The sequence below is a fragment of the Crocodylus siamensis genome, chromosome 8, assembly GCF_052110815.1.
Source record: "Crocodylus siamensis isolate JL-2025a chromosome 8, ASM5211081v1, whole genome shotgun sequence".
Classification (NCBI taxonomy): domain Eukaryota; kingdom Metazoa; phylum Chordata; order Crocodylia; family Crocodylidae; genus Crocodylus; species Crocodylus siamensis.
The window spans coordinates 54,124,784-54,143,501 of record NC_143402.1 but is presented as its reverse complement, the minus strand read 5'-3'; positions in this window follow the sequence as shown (position 1 = coordinate 54,143,501).

Below are 18,718 nucleotides of genomic sequence, written 5' to 3'. Positions count from 1 at the left end.
AATCGAAGCCAGTTTAGAATTTTATTCCCTTCCCCTAGTGAACTGTAAGACGGAAGCAGCCATTTACCAGTGGAGGGCTGTAATTCTCCAGCAAGTGGAGGATCTCTCGAGCTCTCACACTCTGGCATCCCTGGAAGCTGGGTGCAGTTTTCTTGACTTTCACTGTTGCCTGAAAAATCAAACACGGCCTGACTTTTACTAATTGGCACTCCTGGGAGTCCCCAGGCAGCCCAATCATGTGCCACCACCTGGCTGTTTCAAGAGAGGAAACAGGAAAGGACATAAAACGGTGTACTGGAACCGGTCCTTGTTCTTCTCTTTAAGGCTTGGCTTTGAAAAAGTATTTATGGCTATGGCCAAGTCTACCTGGTAATTGCTTTAAAGTAGGTGCTGGGGCAGGGGAAGGGAACCAGTGTGAGGGAGCATTCATCATGTCTTGTTCTAAGAAGCATATTTGCATCCCTGCCCTATAGTGCAGGTGTAGCTGGAAATGGCCCAGCCCTAGCACACGTCCCCATCAGCTGGAAGCTGCACCTATGCAGCAGCCAGGCAGAAGAAACTGGTGGTGGCACAGGCAAAGCCCTCTGGCTCCATAAGCTGGATCAAGTGACTCCCAGGCTGCACCTAGCCCACAGGCAGGATGTTGCTGCTCCCTGCAATAGGTTAGTGGTGATTCTGTGAGGGGTGTTGGGCTCCAGGGCTCCAAGGCTCTCTTACCCGCAGAGGAAAGGATGGCTTTTGGGTAGGAAAACCCATAGCTGTGCCTCCAAGGCCTGGGTACCAGACTCTTTTAAGGGGTCTTCTGTCAGGGAAGGTGTCAAAAATGGTCTGCAATGAGACACATGGACAGAGCTTTAGCAAAAGTACACAAAGCAATAGGGAAGTTGCAACCCAGGTGTCAGGGCTGAGTGAGTATCCTTGTTCTACTCAGGAAATGAGAGGCCCAAGCACCATAAACTTGCATGTGGCTTGGTCTTGCTCCCCAGCTGCCATTCTTCCCACAGCAAGGCACTATTCCATGTTATTACTCATGCTGGAGGTTTGAACCTGAAGCCTTGTGTGTAGCTACCAAGAGAAATACAGATGGTAAAGAGCTGTGCTACCCTACATCTCTGCTCTGAGCACACAGGCCATGCCCACAGCCAACAGCCATGAGCCCAGGCCCTAGAGGCCAGTGTGGGATGCCCACTCTCAGCTGATCCCAAACCCCCAAATCTCCCTTGTACAAGTGGTAATAGTGTGGGGTGGCAAGGCAGCTGTGGGAGTGGAGGCCTCTTGAGGAAGAGGAGATGGCCTGTTAGAGGATGGGGATGTTGGGGCCTTTGGCAGCTGGAAGGAGTTCAAGGCTGTCAAAACAAAGAGGGAGGTGGCAAATGAGGCTGATGGGAAGAGGCTGTGGGGGGCAGGTTTCCGTGCTCATCAGCATGTGTGCACAGGAGGCTGAGGGACAAGTCTTCCTTACTTTCCCCAAAGCTGGCATCTGGACAAAGCAGAAGCTTGGGGACTTAGTCCCAGGGCTGAAAGGTTGGGTTGAGTTGAGGCTAATGCTGCACCTGGTTGTCAGAGATACTGAGCACCTGCAAGTCGCAGCTGGAGCCCTTTTACACCTGCAGTGACTGGCCTGTTGCCTGCTGTTTTGTCCTCTCTTACCTGGCAGGGCGGAGGCTGCAGCTTCCCTGGGCGTGCCCAGGGGAGCCCAAAAGCAGGTGGCGACTTGGGAAGCTGACGATTTTCACATCTGGAGACTTTATCTGTCATCTGCAATACAATGCAGGGACCAGGCAATAGTCATAGGCAGAGTTAGCAGTCCCAGTGCCCTGGACAGGGATGCTGTCAAGTGCAGGAAGGGGTCCTGTGTTAAGGAGTACCAGAGTGGCGGGAGGGAGGAAGAGTTTGCTGTGTGTTGAAGAGCAGGCTCAGGGCTGTCAAATATCAGAGAATGGGGCTGGAAATGTAGGTTTTGGGGGTGAAGTGGTGAAGCTCTGTCGGAGGCTTCTGACATCCCCTCTAAGTCAACACCTGGGGATGGTGCCCAGCTCACCCTACTGTAGTTACACAACTGGTAATAGTGAGTGGGGCCCCACCTGAAGATCCAATGAAAGCCCAGGGTAAGCCTGTACTCACATAGGAGAATGGGCTGGGGGCAAGCTGAGTGGTCCGTGGGGGCTTCTGATGCACAGCACGGCGGTTTTTGGAGCAGAGACAGGGAGACCGACAGGTGCGTGATGCACCTCCTGGAAGGAAAGAGATGGGTGCATTAGGAAGTCATTTCCTCATCAAAGTCCTGCTTCTTACTGAGGATGGATTTGTATACATTGCCTTTCTCATGCGCTTGCTTACACATTCAAAAGCTGACCCAAAGCAACACTGAGTCACTGCAACAGAGGGCAGGAAATACTTGATTAGGGCTGCTAATCAACTCCCTCCAGCAGTGGTTTGCAATGGTTTTAGACATGTAGCACCCCTCATTGGACTCAGGGTACCAGCTAGGAAAATGCTAATTCTTAGCTTTCACTTGTTTTTTGGCTGTGGAGGAATATAGAGCCACTCTCATGTTGCAAAGAACTCAGACAGCCTGGGTTTATCATGTCAGTTATGATTGCACATCTCACAGTGCTAATAGTGCATGCAGCACCTTTGAAAGCATCTCAAGGCACCCCAAGGTGCCATGGGATCCTGGCTGAGCATGGCTGCCTTAAAGTGACCTGCTGTACAACAGCTTAGTTTCTGCCACAGGCCATCTACAAAAGCAGTATCAAGGCAACATGAAGACAGGACTGGCCTGGGAAACTGCTCCCAGGGCTGGAGGGGTGAGTAGGGAGGGATGGGCTAGTGTGGAGGAAGTCCAAAGTGCACACACCATAGTCTTGCTTCACTGATACATGCCTGCCAACACCACTAGGGCTCCTGTAGCACAAAACACAAAGCACAGCCATGTTCTGCCCCTCATGCCTCAGCTCCACCCCTACAGCACCTGGCTTTCTGGCCCTGAAACCAGCCATGGATTTCCTTGAGCTTTCTTTTAGGGTTGGTGATGCTCCTGAAGTTCTCTAATCTCAAACCTCCACAGCAATAGATGTACTGCAGCGAGGAGGGGGATACCCATGCGTGCCATGCTGGAGAGGGAAAACACCTGGAACCAGCCCCAAGGTTGTCAGGAGAATTCAACTTTCTGAGCACTGGAGCCGGACAAACAGTTAGGGAGAGAAGTCTTTGACCCCCTATGTCTCAGCAGCTTCAGAATTGCCCTGGCTCCCAGCTCACCCAGCCCAGCCACGGGCAGTGCTCAAGTCTGGCTGTGGTGAAAGGCAAAGCCCCTGGGGCTGAGGGTTAAGCAGAGGCCAGTGACTAGCTGGTGTGCTGAGTTGGAGGACCCATCCGTGCTCAGAGTATAGGCCCTGCATGAGATTATCAGCAGTGTGTGTGTCTATCCCATTGCCCATTCCACTGTCACTGTAAAGCCTTCCCACTGCCTTTATCCACTGGATTGGGATGAAATACCAAAGTATTGGCATAGGACTAACAGTAACAGATTCCTGAGTAAAATGTAGTACAGGGAAATGTCATCGCACCAGACTACACGCACACTCCTAGTGTCAGTTGATGGTGGGGAGGGGTCTCTGTGCCAGCAGTCAGCTGGGGACAATGTGTGAACACCTGCTAGAGGCTGATGTGGAGTCACCTGCCAGGGAGACTAGTGCATGGTAAAAGGGCAGCTAAGTCATCTGGTTCCCTTGTTTTTGCCCAGCCCCCCTATACCTCTGGAAGAGTTTAATGAGAGTTGACTCTTAACTCTTCTGGCTGTGGTGAGGTTCTGGGAAGTGGGGCATTGAAGCTCCTCTGTGGTAATGTCTGAGGAATCAGGATTGGACAACGCGGACCCAGAGCTGGAATGTGGACTTCAGGTGTCAGGGGGGTGCTGGCAGCAGGGTCTGTACCTGTGACTGAGTCTAGACATGCCAAGAAATCCACAGTACCTCTAGTGAAGCACCACAGGAACCATAGGAAACATTTCAGCACGAGGGCTTTCACGTAGCTGAGCATGGTTAAACCATTTGATATCTAGGGTAGAAACATGTGAAAAGATCAACCACAAGAACCAAGTGTGCCAGTCACATCTTCCCAGAATGCTTCAAAGTAACTTCTCTGCTAGATTTGGAAACTCATCAACAGGGCTAATAGAGACACATTTTAAATGAATGCAGGCAGCAGGTCCTAAGCACTAGAGCCCAGCAACTGGACATTGTCTCAACCTGCATGTTTCTTTGGCCAGTTCCCTCTCAGCCCTGAAGAGGGAAGCTTCACAGCCCTGATCTCAGCGTTGTTCAGTGCAGCACCACCGGGGCGCTGATGTCCAGAGATGTTAGCTCCCCCTTACTGATGTATTTCACAAGCTTTATTGCTGCTGGAACGGTGCTGTGTTTTAGTCCGTTCCACCGCTGCTCTCCGTAGCGCGCGCTCAGCCAACGGGCATTTGATAAGATAAGAGTCTGCGATCACACCCGTTCCACTGAAGCCACAACAGGGGCTGAGCTTGACTTCAGTGGGAGTAAGTCAGCCCTGCTGTCCATGTAAGAACTACAGATGTACCTTTGCCATCATGATCAAACCAGCCAGCCCATTGCTAAGGAGATGCCAAACACTTCACCCAGGCTGGAGCCTTTCATGAATCAGGGATTGTGTTTTCACTTTCAAACACTAAGTCCAGTTTCTGGCATGACTGGAAATCTTTGCCATCCACTGACTTCTACGGAGTGATGCATGAGAGGGGGCCCTTGTCCCAGGTCTACAGGACAGAAACCAGCAGACTGCCTCAGCTGGGGGAGTACTGGGCTGGCCTGGGGAGCCCTGCTGCAGCTCTCCTTCAGGGCTTGTTTTGGTCTCCACAGGTCAGGGTTAGCAGGATGCAGGCCTGCAGGTGCCCCCAGGCTGAATGCCAGGGGGCTTTGGCCTCTGAGATCCAGCCGTGTTACAAGCATGGAGCAAATGGGGACAAGTACCAAAACTCCCCAGATGGAAAGAATTGGAAAGCCAAGCAGGACCTGAGCTGATCCAGGGCCTGACCTGGAAGGGATGGGAGCGGGCGCCCTGGGGTGCCAGGGGCCTTTGGAATGCTGCATCCATGGCAACAGCATCATATGAAGAGCTCCTGCCCCTTCTCCCCTAACAGTCTGCTCTCGTCATTTCCAAAACAGAAATGAGACCTCCTTTCCTACTTCGCTATGACAGCCATCACCAATTGGTAGGGTGCCCCCTCCTTGGCTGACTCTCTGAACTTAGAGGAAGAGAAATGTGCCAAGCCCTGAGTTAGCCTCATGACTGCAGCTCTCTAACGTTCCCCCACTTCAGCACAATCTCTTTCTCACTTGCCATGACATCCCACCTCTTGCTACTTCTTTGGTGTCCTTTCTCAGACCCACCCACACTCACCGAACCTCCCCCATCCCTCTTCTTGGCCATCCCTCAGGCTTCCCCCAGTGTTCCCTATACAAGCCCAAGTTCCCCTCTCCCTCTGTAATGCAAGTCTCACCCCTACCACCACCACCACCACCCCCCTAGGAGAATTAAAGGAGAATTTGTGGATCTCGCCCTCTTCCACCATGGCTGAGAAACCCCCAGGCCCCCAGAAGTCCCTCCCACCAGATCTCAGAGACACCCTTTGTGGACTTTCCACACTGAATTGACCCCACCAAGGCCTATGAGCCAAGTGCTCCACACCACTGCCCCAGACACAGCCACAGCCACAGCCACAGCCACAGCCTCCTCTCACCTCCATCACTGCTCCTGAACAGAGTCTGGAATGGTCTGTGTGTGTACACGCATGTCCATGGAGACCACAGCCCCATTGTGACCTCATGGAAGGGTAGTCCAGTGGATGATGATGTGGGGGGAGCAGTGCTTGCAGTGGAGGGGGCTGAGCACCATCTGGTGGGATTAGATATTCTATGGGAAGCCAGGACAGGGAAGGAAGAGTTGGAGGCAAGTGGGGCCTGGCTGGAGTCTGGGCTGCCTCTTTGGGAGCCCTGCTCTGAGAGGCACAGGGCTTGCAGCTTCTGGCCATGGAAAGCCAGATGCTGGCTGGAGAGCCCTCAAAATCTCATTGAAAATGAGGTGGCAGAGCAAAGTTCACAGTCCTGGCTCTGAGCACTGCACACACTAAAATCACTGCAGAAGGCACAGCAGGGCAGCACCCTGTACACTAAATTGCTCAGAGGCATGAGCTTGCATCAAGCCTGACCAAGGAGGCAGTACCTTAGGCAAACTCCTGCTAAGTTGCCTCAGTGGCACATAAGCAGCTTTATGATGTGTCTCATTCGTGAAACGGCATTCTACTTTGTCCTGTGTTGTAGCCTAGATCCCACTAAGATGTCAGCTCTTTGTGTCCAATGGAGACTAACAAAAAATATTAAAGGTTTAAAAAACATGACTTACAAGGAAAGGATTGAACTACTTAGGTCATTTAGTCTGGAATAGAAAAGACTGGACAGGGATTTGAAGACTTTTCAAATAAAGAGAATTGTAATACATAGCTCTGTGTCTACAGGGGACAGACCAAGAATGAATGTTCTTAAATTGCAGCAAGGGATGTTCTAGTTAAGATATTAGGAAGATTTTTATAACTTGAGAGAGGTCAAGTACTGCAACAGATAACCTGGAGAGGCTGTGGAGTCTCTGTCACTACAATTTCTTAACTGCAAGTTAGGCAAACCTTACTCTGGGGTGGTTAAAACAGGGATGGTCCTGTAGGTTGTTGGACTAGCTGACCTCCGGTGGTTCCGTCCAGACCCATTTTCCTACAGTTCTGCATTTTGCCCTGCACAAATAAGTCTGTCCTACAGCGGGTACCTGGAAGCAATTCAACATGACCATGGGGGTCCAATGCCATTTAAATTCCTGTGCAAGTCAGGATCACTGCAGATGCAGATAAATACTGAGCAAAATCCCAAGACTGTAGATGACCAAACACCAAGACTAGGGACTGGTTTTGGAGCTCATGGTGATGATAGTGCCACCCATGCCTATCTAACGGCTTGATGTTTAGGGCATGCTAATACATGAGAGATGGGCTCAAAGCCTTCAGGTGAAGACGTTCTGAGACTCAGGTCTCCCGTGCCCTGGACAAGCATCTAGGGTATTTGAAGAGAAGGGGCTTTGTCTGCGCAGTTGTCTGTGGAGAGGTCTCCCGGCTCAGTCATGAGTCCCGCTACGATGGCTATGTCTCGTGGTCAGCATGAAGGAGAATTCCACCACCCATCCCAGTTCCCCACTGAGCTGAATGGAGAGCTGGGTATCTCCTGGTCAATGGAAGGTCCAGCTCTGGAAATGTTTAAGTGTTTCCTAATAAAGTACATAGCAGAGCTGTGTGATTTTGCAGGGGGAACTAAAATGTGCCTCTGGAAGGCCTTAACTCCCCAGTGAGACTATAGGAGAACTGCCCATCTATGCAGGAGAAGTAGAAGGCCCCTGACTGGCACCTGGCTGGCAGGGTGGCAGAACTGTTCGTTTTTTCAGTTAGTTCCTCTCTCATCTTGTAAACAATCTCTAGCTCATTGTGTCACAGGGACTTGCTAACACTTGTGTCTCTTTCGCAGAGTGGCCAAAGGATGCCTGCATGAGCATGATGCAAGCAAGAGCCATGGAAATGGGACTGTGGGGTGCATTGTCTATAAGCACCACTGCACTGACCTCGGGGGAAACAGTAGGCAAAGGCTAAGGACAAGGTGAGCTAGCTCCTTTCATCAGTCCCATGGGACGCCCATGCCTGCTATGGGACAGGGAGATCCGGGTGATGGGGATCCCCTACCCTCCATAAATGCTGACCTCGTGAAGGAACATCTTGAGAAGCTGGATACCTTCAAGTCAGCCGGCCCTGCCAATCTGCGCCCCAGGGTACTCAAGGAGCTGGCGAGCGTCATAGCCCAGCCCCTGGCACAGATCTTTGAAAACTCCTGGCGCTCTGGTGTAGTGCCCGAAGACTGGAAGAAGGCCAATGTGGTGCCGATCTTCAAGAAAGGGAGGAGAGTGGATCCAGCTAACTACAGGCCCATTAGCCTGACTTCTATCCTGGGGAAGATCTTAGAAAAGTTTATTAAGGAGGCCATCCTTGAGGGACTGGCCCAGGCTAACATCCTAAGGGATAGCCAGCACGGGTTTGTTGCGGGTAGGTCTTGTTTGACCAATCTCATTTCCTTCTATGACCAGGTGACCTATCACCTGGACAAGGGAGAAGAGATTGATGTCATATATCTTGACTTCAAAAAAGCTTTTGATCTGGTATCCCATGATCACCTCTTGGCCAAACTGCCCAGTTGTGGCCTTGGCTCCACCACGATCCGCTGGCTGGGAAATTGGCTCCATGGTCGGACCCAGAGGGTTGTGATTGATGGCAGTCAATCATCATGGTGCCCAGTGACCAGTGGGGTCCCTCAAGACTCTGTCCTTGGACCCATACTGTTCAACATCTTCATTAATGATGTGGACATTGAAGTCAGGAGTGGACTGGCCAAGTTCGCCAATGACACCAAACTTTGGGGCAAAGCATCCACGCCAGAAGATACGCGGGTGATCCAGGCTGACCTGGACAAGCTCAGCAAATGGGCAGACGAGAACCTCATGGTGTTTAACACCGAAAAATGCAAGGTTCTCCACCTTGGGAGGAAAAACCTGCAGCACCCTTATAGGCTCAGCAGTGCTACGTTGGATAGCACTACAGAAGAAAGAGACTTGGGGGTCAACATTGACCACAAGATGAACATGAGCCTGCAATGCGATTCTGTGGCTAGTAAAGCGACCAAAACGCTGGCTTGCATCCATAGATGCTTCTCGAGCAAATCCTGGGACGTCATTCTCCCCTTGTACTCGGCCTTGGTGAGGCTGCAGCTGGAGTACTGCGTCCAGTTTTGGGCTCCACAATTCAAAAAGGATGTGGAGAAGCTTGAGAGAGTCCAGAGGAGAGCCATGCGCATGATCAGAGGTCAGGAAAACAGATCTTACAATGATAGGCTGAGAGACATGGGACTCTTTAGCCTGGAAAAGCGCAGGCTCAGGGGTGATCTGATGGCCACTTATAAGTTTATCAGGGGTGACCATCAGGATCTGGGGGAACGTTTGTTCACCAGAGCACCCCAAGGGATGACGGGGTCGAATGGTCACAAACTCCTGCAAGACCGTTTCAGGCTGGACATAAGGAAGAATTTCTTTACTGTCCGAGCCCCCAAGGTCTGGAACAGTCTGCCAGCGGAGGTGGTTCAAGCACCTACATTGAACACCTTCAAGAGTAAATTGGATGCTTATCTTGCTGGGATCCTATGACCCCAGCTGACTTTCTGCCCTTTGGGCAGGGGGCTGGACTCGATGATCTCCCGAGGTCCCTTCCAGCCCTGATCTCTATGAAATCTATGAAATCAGGCAACACAGATGAATTTGGGAAGAGAAGGTACAAGCCTCATAAGCTTGGAGTCAGCTGAGACTGCCCCAGTTCATTATTGGCATATTCCACCCCATACAACCTTTCACAAATAGTGACCACCCTTTTCATAGCTGAATAAGCATATGACTCAGGGCAACCCCAGTGCACTGGGAGCTGTAGGGCCTGTTGTCCTAGCCATTGCTCCAGCCTGGTCAGTCTGTGGTGGTTCGATCCCAATGAACTTTGGAAGAGAAAGATGGTCCCAGTTCTGCAAGGTGACGTTAGTATCTCTTTAAATGCATGGAGGTGAGTAGACAACCCATGCAAGTCAGTGGGAGCCTTCATGAGTATTTCTGCTGAACTGGAGCCCAGCTTGTCACTAGCTGGAGAAATGGAGAGGTTCTCAGTGGTATTTCTATAAGTCCTTAGTTTCCTACTGAACTTATGGTCTTTCACCAAATGCCTTGGAAGGGACTGTAGGCCCAACCTTACTGCTGATCTAACATTTGTGTCCCTCTGTGTGCTTTGCTACTTCTGCACACAACTGTCTTAAGCCAGTTTTTCTTTAGCTAATTTAAACATGCATCAGAAATGTTCAGTTATTTTCCTTCTGTTGTAAGCACCCTGCTGGCACTATGCCTTCTGCCTGCCCGCTTCCCCCCTCTCTTCCCCACCCACTCTTTGGTTTCAGTATTAGGTGCACTTGTATTGTATTTGGGTTTCTGGGTTTTGCCTTTCACATATTACAATGGAAAATGGAATCTTCTCCAGTAATGATCAGTGGCTGGTGGTTGCCCTATCCTGCAGAAGGCGATAATCTTATTGACCAAAAAGCTGTTGTTCCTCTAACCACTGTGCTTGTTATGGGCCAAGGACCACTGACTGGATTTACTCTGTGCTAAGTGCTAAACTAATTGCTTCTGGTTCTAGTTACCAGTAATACCAACTTGCCAAGTCTGCTCAGACACACCTAAATCATCCTGTAACATATGTCATAATCCCAGCTTGATCCATCACATAGATTCTTAAAATTAAATCAATCTATATTCACAGCATCATAATACTATGGGGTGATAAGTTAGTACGTTCATGTACTTGAGGGTTACATTCCTTTTAAAATGTTGGTTATGTTAGAAATGCGCAGCTTGCATCTTGCTCCTGATAAGAAAGAAATACTGCCCAAGGCTCCTCTCCCCCATCCTCCTTAAACTTTCTCCTACTGATTACAGAGACTAGAATTTAGTTGCATGGCCTTGGGGTATAAACTTTGAACTCTTGTAGCACTGAGCATGCTTAATGAGCTGTTGCATATTTACCTCTCCGCCCCATATACTTAAATAGCTAATTATACTATACATGCGATGTATGTGATGATGTAGTTACATGTATGTTTGTATGAAACGGAAGTAAGCTGCAAGAATTCCTGTGTCTGCACATGTGCCCAGAAGAGAGAAGATAAATTCCTCTTGCAAACGCATTTAGTTGGCCAGAGAGGTGATCTGAGCTTCAAAGCTCCACTCTCTGACCTTTGTTTGCAAACAAATACATCCTTTTGTGCCGACTGATGGCTGTGTGTCTGTGATCTCTGCGTCGCCTCCAGGGAAACAAACCGCCTTTGTGCAACAGTTACACAACTGTTCATTAAGTGTGTTCAATAGCACAGTTCCTGCATAGAACACAAGGTGACGATGAAACAGGAGGAGGCAAATCCAACTCACAGGCTATATCTGGCCTGTCATTTGATTGTATCCAGCCCATGGCTGCACTCATAGCACTCCACATGGGGCCACCCACCTCACATGGCAGGGCAGCAGGGAGCTGGGAGCAGGCAGCTTTCTGTGCCCCTCGCTGTGCCCTGCCCTGCTGTGGTTGTGCTGGCCAAGGCAGGCCACCTCTGTGCAGCAGACAAGCCCCTTCACTGATCCTTGGCACAGACTACCCAGAGGAGCTCTCCCTTGGGACCACCAGCATCAACACAGTATCCTGAAGAACTCTGAAGTCAGCCAGACTTGACTTCTAGAGGGGGTGAGTCCCTGGCTCCGTGGACTCTGAAGCCTGCCCTTTCATCCCTCACCTCCCTATGGCCATCTCAGAGACCTACCTTCTGGACTAGCTCCTCCTCAAGGAGACAGGGTCCACCCAAAATCCCACAGAAAGCATGCAACTCTTTTTAAAACAGTATGTATTGGTCAACAGCAGTACAGCAGGTGGAGCGCTCAGGCCATGATGCCAGGCCAGCAACCAAGCTAATCCCCAGTCAGGAAAGCAGCTGTGGCTGTTGTCTCTCTAGACTCTCAGTCTCTTCTCATCCTGCATTTCTCTCCATTTGTTTCTGGGCACCACCTTTTCAGACAGTTTCTTTGCACTGGTCTTCTTTGAAGTCCCCCCAGGCATCAGAAGTAGCAGGGAGTCTCCAAGTGCCTGGGCCTGAACTCAATAGGGCTCTGCTGTGTTTTCTGGCAAAGTGGTTCATGGTGTTCCTGATGCCCCGTTCCTCAGTAGCAGACACCCTTAGCGCAGAGACTCCCAAGTCTGCTTCAATAGAAATTTTGGCACCTGTGCATGCTCAAATCCCATCCAAGGCAGCCACCTGTCCACTGAACCATGCTCATAGTCTCCTCCCAGCCTACTGCACCTGGGAAAATGCAAACATGCAGCCCTGAGTGGTGCTTGTGTCTCCCCCAGCAGCCTAGTGCTTACAGAACTCACCCAGGAAATGGGAGGCCTGGGCTTCAGGCCCATCTCACCCTGGAAAGACTGACTATTTTCCAGGTTAGAGCTATACCCCTCAGACCCCACAAGCTGGGGCTATGCCTGTCCTGATCCCTCCAGCTGGCACTAGGCAGGACAGGGAGCACCCTCCAGTCCTGCTGGAGCTGGGCAGCCGGGGGGAGAGGGTCAGGAGCCAGGAAGACAGCAAGAAGCAGGAGTGACTCAGTGGCCCACTGAGCAGGGTGCTGCCCTGGGAAGGGGAAGACTTAGTTCTGGCCCCTTCTCCCAGTGCTGTTGACTCATTTTATTCAAAGAGAAGGTGATGCAAAAGGCATAAATAGTCCAGGGAGCAAGAGGGAGGCAGCATGACTGTGAAGCCAAGGGGTTTGGGCATGCAGCTGTGGGGAGGAGGCCAGGACTCTGCAGTAAATAGTCATTGTATATCATGGACACCTGGCATCAAGAGCAGGGCCTGGCCCTTGGGACTGGCAGACCTGGCAGCCATGGAGGTGTGATAGGACTAGATCTCCTGAAACAACTGGTGAACAAAGTGTGAGGTATTGCAGAAGTCTATTAGGATCTGGGTCTTGTGCTTAAAGCCTGGCACTTTCCACAGCCAAGGAAAAGGATACGCAGGATTGATGGAGGGGAAATATTTGGGAAGAAATGTGTTAACAACCATCTGGGGAGGATTACAAAGGTCAGCAAGCTGCGGTATATGGCAGAGAAAGCAGCCAGCTGTGTTTAAAAGCTCCTTGCAGCTCAGAGGCAAGGTAAAGGCAGCACCTAACCTAGAGTACAAAGCCATGGGCTCAGGGGTGTTGGTCGGAGACATGTTGGTCTAAGGACATTGGCAGACAAGGTTCTTTGGATAAATGTAGTATCTGACAGCACAGTTTGGAGAGGAGGTGAGCAGCCCTCAGTTGTGAAAGACCAGGTTAGGGACTACTTAGAAATGAGTTTTCAAAGATCCGTGCCAGGGGCTGGGCTATGACGCTTGCCAGCTCCTTGAGTACCCTGGGGTGCAGATTGTCAGGGCCACAGCTGCCAAGCAGGTCAGCATCAGGTTCAGATCCTTCTTCCACTGCACTCACTGCAGGTACAGATGAGGTACCCTGTCAGTCCCAACTGTAGGCAGGCCCCTCACCCCCTTGGCCCTGGAGGTGGCCAGGGGACCTCACACCACAGGTTTATCCAGCTGTGCTAACACTGACAGGTGGCCTGCCCCAGGGACCCCCTCACTCTGGTCAGGAGCAATACGGCTGTCTGTTCCCTCTGGCAGAGAGAAGTAATAAGCTGTGTTACTCTGAAGTCAAGCAGAAGGCAGGGGAGATTTGCACCTTAGAGTTTACATAGATAGATAGATAGATAGATCTTCCCTGGAGATCTTCAAGAGGAGACTGGATAGGAACCTGGCTGGAGTCTTATGACCCCTGCCAGCCCCAGTGCTCCTTCCTCCCCATGGCAGGGAGTCAGACTAGATGATCTGTCTAGGTCCCTTCCGACTCAGTGATTCTGTGATTCTATGATAGATGGATAGATAGATAGTAGGTCTGAGTGAAACAGAAGTGTTCCGTTTTGACCAGCATTTCTATGTTTCGACAGAACAGTGTTTTGTTTCGACTTTTGTTTCAAGTTGACATGGCTGTTCCGTTTCATTCCATTGAAACGCTTTGCCTTCTCGACCCTGTTTCGACGTTTCGCCCATGGGCTATAATGGGGAAGGTCAAAACAGGCTATAACTTTGTCATTTCTGGCCAGATTTGGGTGAAACTTGTCAGAATGGTAGCCCCTTCTGAGGGCATGATGTCTGCCAAGTTTCAAGAAGATAAGTGCAGGAGGGTTGGAGAAACTGCACCCCAAATTCTTGAAAGCAAAACTCATGTCGTATGTATGTGTTAAGCTACACTGGGGTCAAAACTGCAGGGGTGGTGGACCTTGCTGAGGCCACAGACTGCCAAGTTTCAAGGTGATAAGTGCAGGGGTTTCTGGGAAACTGCACCTCAAGCTGCTGACAAGCAAAACTCATGACATAGGTGACACTGTGTGTTAAGGTGCAGCAGGGGTGAAAACTGCTGGCCTGCAAGGGCCTGCTGTGGCCACAAAGGCTGCCAGCTGTCAAGGAGATAGGTGCAGGGGGAGTCTGGGTTCTGGGGCCCTGCACCTCTGGCCACAGGCAGGCCTAACTTGTGACATGGGTGCTTGTGCAACTGTGTGTGTTCAGATGCGCCCTTCCTGGTGCTGGGGCCTCTGTACAATATGGCAGCGTGCCCCCATGAGGTCTCCTCTTCCCCTACAACCTTGGTCCGGTCCACCACTGTAAACAACGGCAGGTCAAAATAACTTAGCTAGCTCAACACGAATAACATCAGCAGCATCAAAGGTACCCACACAGAACTGTTACAGAGCCTGTCGTTTTATAAAGGAATTGACAGCAAGAAGTAAAGATGTTGTGTTGGATATATGTTACTCATGGTGTGTGATGGCTTATCTTGTGTTTTTATGTGTGGCAGAATGGGGCCTAGGGGTGCCGTGAACTCCCCTAGTGCCCCCTACCATGTCAAGTTGGTGTCAACGCACCCTCACCAATCTCGCCCGCCACGTCTTTGATGTCTTAAATGTTTAGGGGAGGCTGCCTTTTCCATCTACTTTGACATGGTGCCCTGATGTATCTTGGCCAATGCTCTGCCTAGTTGCCCCAGCGCACTCCAGCCTCAGGGGCTACGCATGGGCCCTACAGTCACCGGGGCCCTCACGGGCTCTCCGCCTTGTGTCTGTTGCCCATGCCCTCACGGACACTCCCTGGCCTGTCTCAACTGTCTGCCTGTGCCCTCACAGGCACCCCCTAGCTTCCCTCGTGGCTCTCGCCCGCACTGGGACCTTGCCTCGCGATCCCTGCCCGCACTGGGGCCTTGCCTCGCGATCCCACAATCGAGGCTCAGGTGGCCATAGCTGTGCCTGGCCCCCCCCCCCGACCCCCTTCTCGGGTCTTGCGCCCCACTGGGGCTTCACCTGCACCCACACTGGGGCTTTTCCCTCACAATACTACCCACACTGGGGCCGGGGTCAGCACACCCCAAAACGTGGGGCCCGCTCTGGCGCTGGGTCTCCACGCTAGTGTGGAGCCCCTATGAGGCCTCCTCCAACCCCTATAGCCTCACCTGGTCCTCTGGTCTTATACAACAACAAAACAGAAAACTCCCACTCCTGGGCTACAACATAAAATCCCAAGCCAACTGGCTATCCACCATTCATCTCCCTGCCAGGGTTTCCTCCACCCTGTATCATCCCACAGAACATTCACAGGCCATCAGGCTTCGCTACTCAGCTTGCTCCAACCAAGCTCCACCTTCCTCTACTGCCAGAGGGGAACTGAGCTCTAGCCTCAGCCTGGCTTGTTTATATAGGCCAGGTCCTGCCCCCTTCCAGTCAGCTGACCAAACTGGTTGTCTCAGCAACCCACACCTGTGCTGCCCTGGTGACTGGCAGCTGAGCCTCCCCCTCCTCACCACTAGGGGTCTCTCATGGGTCACTTCCATTTTAGGCACAGGGCGCTTAAGTGCCCTGCAACATTATGTTTATATGTTTATTATAAAAAAAATAAAATGGTTAGAAAAATATATCTTAGGAAGCTTTTGAGTTGAAAAACCCTTTGTCAGGCTGAGGAAGCACCTGCAGTTGGCGTGCCTCCTGGTCCTGGATGGAAGGAATAGTAAAGAAGCCAGAGGCTGGCCTGGCACGCAATGCAGGCAAGAAAGCCAGTTAGTGAAAACAGAAATGGAGGCATCAGGGGGTGAGGGACAAGCTGGGGAGTGGGGCAGGGTGGGGGGAAGGAGGATGTGGAAGCACAGGTAAAAGTGCAGAGGTACCTGAGGAGTCAGATCTATCAAAGCCAACAATATCCAACTGCTTGTGGGGGTGGGGGCACTTTCCTCACCAAAAAAACACTGCCTCCAGTCTCTCAGGCCTGATCCTGAGAGGGAACAAATTATAAAACACTTTTCACAGCAGGGCCTATGAACTTCACTTCAACAGCCTCCTAGGTACAGAAACTCATGGACTGAATATAGACTAGACAGTGGAATTCTGACACACTGCAACCTGCTGGACATCTCACTCCCTTCAGTTTTCACCCCACTGGGGCTTAACACATACATGTGACATGAGTTTTGCTTTCAGGACTTTGAGGTGCAGTTTCCCAGAAGCCCCTGCACCTATCATCTTGAAACTTGGCAGACTTCATACCCTCAGCAGAGGCTACCACCCCGGCAAGTTGCATCTGAATCAGCCAAAAAACAACAACGTTATAGATTTTTCATTGATTCCTCATTATACCTTATGGCCGAATTTCCGAATCGGCTCCAAATCTTTTCCTAATCTATTCAGCCGAATCAAATGGGAAAAGTGATTTGAATCTCTGAATCAAATCAGCCGAATCCAAATCAAATAGTTACCTATTTGCACAGGCCTATCGGGCAGGCTCCACAGGAAAAATGGATTGGGCCCCTCACTGCTTCTACCTTTAAGCAGGCTTCTGTGCCTGGCAGGATGCCTTGGGACTGCCTGGGAATGGGCTGGCTTGTCCCTGGAGCAGCACAGGAAGGTGGCAGAAGCATAGCTGGGTTTGCTGGCAGCTGGAGAAGGCAGCGGGAGGATGCATGGGGCAATGGAAGCCGGGCAGGCTGCTAGCTGGCCAGGTGCTGCCCTAGCTTGGAGGCACCCGATCCAACACTTCCCTGAGCCTTCCCAGGCTTCCAGCACCCGGTGCACCATTCCTGGCACCTTCTCTGGCTGCCAGCACACCCAGCCACCCTCCTTCTACCTCCCCGCGGTGCCCTGGGGCAAGCTGGGTGTGCTGTCAGCCAGAGAAGGTGGCAGGGACAGTGCACAGGGTGCTGAAAGGTCAGGTGGGCTTGGGGAAGCCTGGGATCAGGCACCTCCGAGCTGAGGCAGCACTTAGCCAGCTAACAGCCCAGCTGGGCAGCCCCATGCACCGTCCCCACCACCATCTCTGGCTGCCAGCAAACCCAGCCTCCCTCCTGCTGCCTTCCTGCACTGCTCCAAGGGCAAGCCAAGCCATTCCCGGGCAGCCCTAGGCATTCAGCTGGCTGCAAGAGCCCTCTGAAGACAGAAATGGTGAGGGGCCCGATCCTTTTTCTTCCCTGTGGAGCCTGCCCACCTCTTCTGCAGCTGGGGGGTGAGTCATTCAAGTGGCCCCTGACCTGCAGGGGGGCCCAGTCTGTCCCTCCATGGTGGCAGTGCCGCCCAGGGCTGCCTGGGTGGGCTGGTAGTGGGCTTGGTGCTGCTCCAACTTGGGATTGGGAAAGAGTTGGATTGGGCCAGGTGCTGCCTCCAAGCTGGGGCAGTACCTGGCTCACTAACAGTGTGCCTGGGCAAGCCCAGAGGGTACCACTGCAGAGGGAAGGATCAGACCCTCCCACAACTCGACCCATTGGCAGCTTGCCCCCTGCCCTCCCCCCAGCTGTGGGCATGCTCCAGCTCCAGCAAAAATAAAAGAATAAGGCCCCTTGCTGTAACATGACAGAAAAAATGGAACCCAGTTTCAATTTAGGGGGCATAGAATAAAACCCTGAGCACTAAACCCCCATCACACCATGTGTACAAGTGCTCTCACAGCAGTGCGCTCCTGGGAGCATAGGGGAGCCAGCGCAGGGGCTGCCTGGGGATGGGAAAGGGTGGGGGAAGGCAGCAGCAGTGGCAGTCCCTAGAAGAACAGCTGGAGGCACCACTGCTGGAGAAGATGGGGCAGGGCAGGGTGTGGGATAGGGGAGCAGAGCATTAACATTGTCACACGGGGGATCTTGTAGCACACTTCTGTTGCTCTCATGACACATCAGTGCACCCTGGCATGTACCCCCTTTGGCAATCCCTGTGCTGAGCTGGCTGAAGAGGAGAAGCAGTGGTGATGGTGACTCCTGGCAGTGAGGAGCAGTGGCAGTTCCTGGCAGTGGTGAGAAGCTGCAGTGGTCACAACCTACAAGGCGGGGTTGACCCCTGGTGCGTTTCTCTACCCAGCACTGTCAATTTGGCTGGCGTAGCTGGTAGAGTCCCTGGACAGCAGCCCCAGATGAGTCTCCCTTGCCAGCAGCTGTGCTAGGTAGCAGAGCTCCCCTGGGGTTGCATCTAAACCATCCCTGGTTGCAGCACTTGTCTCCTTCTCTAAGGAGGTAACTGCCATTCCAAGAGGGCATGGAAGAGGATGGTACCAGCAGCTACCCTAGCCTCACTAGCCACTAAGATACCACAATGAGGAAGTGAGCAAGGACAGAAAACCTTGACTGTGATAAGCTGTTAATAGTTTGTGGGGGTAAACTACTGCAACACATGTAACCGCAGGACTGGGAAAATAATCCTTCCTGGCCCCATGTGATAACCAGCAAAGCTCAGAAGCATGGGAAAAGCCATAATAGAGCATAGATATATATCTACACACCCCCTCCCCACACCCCACCATACACACACACACCCACCACCCACATGCTCCAACACACAATATACAAGCGTAAGACTTTATTTTTGAGCTATTACAAAATCACCTCTATATACACTATGCAAACACAAATACATCAGGACTAA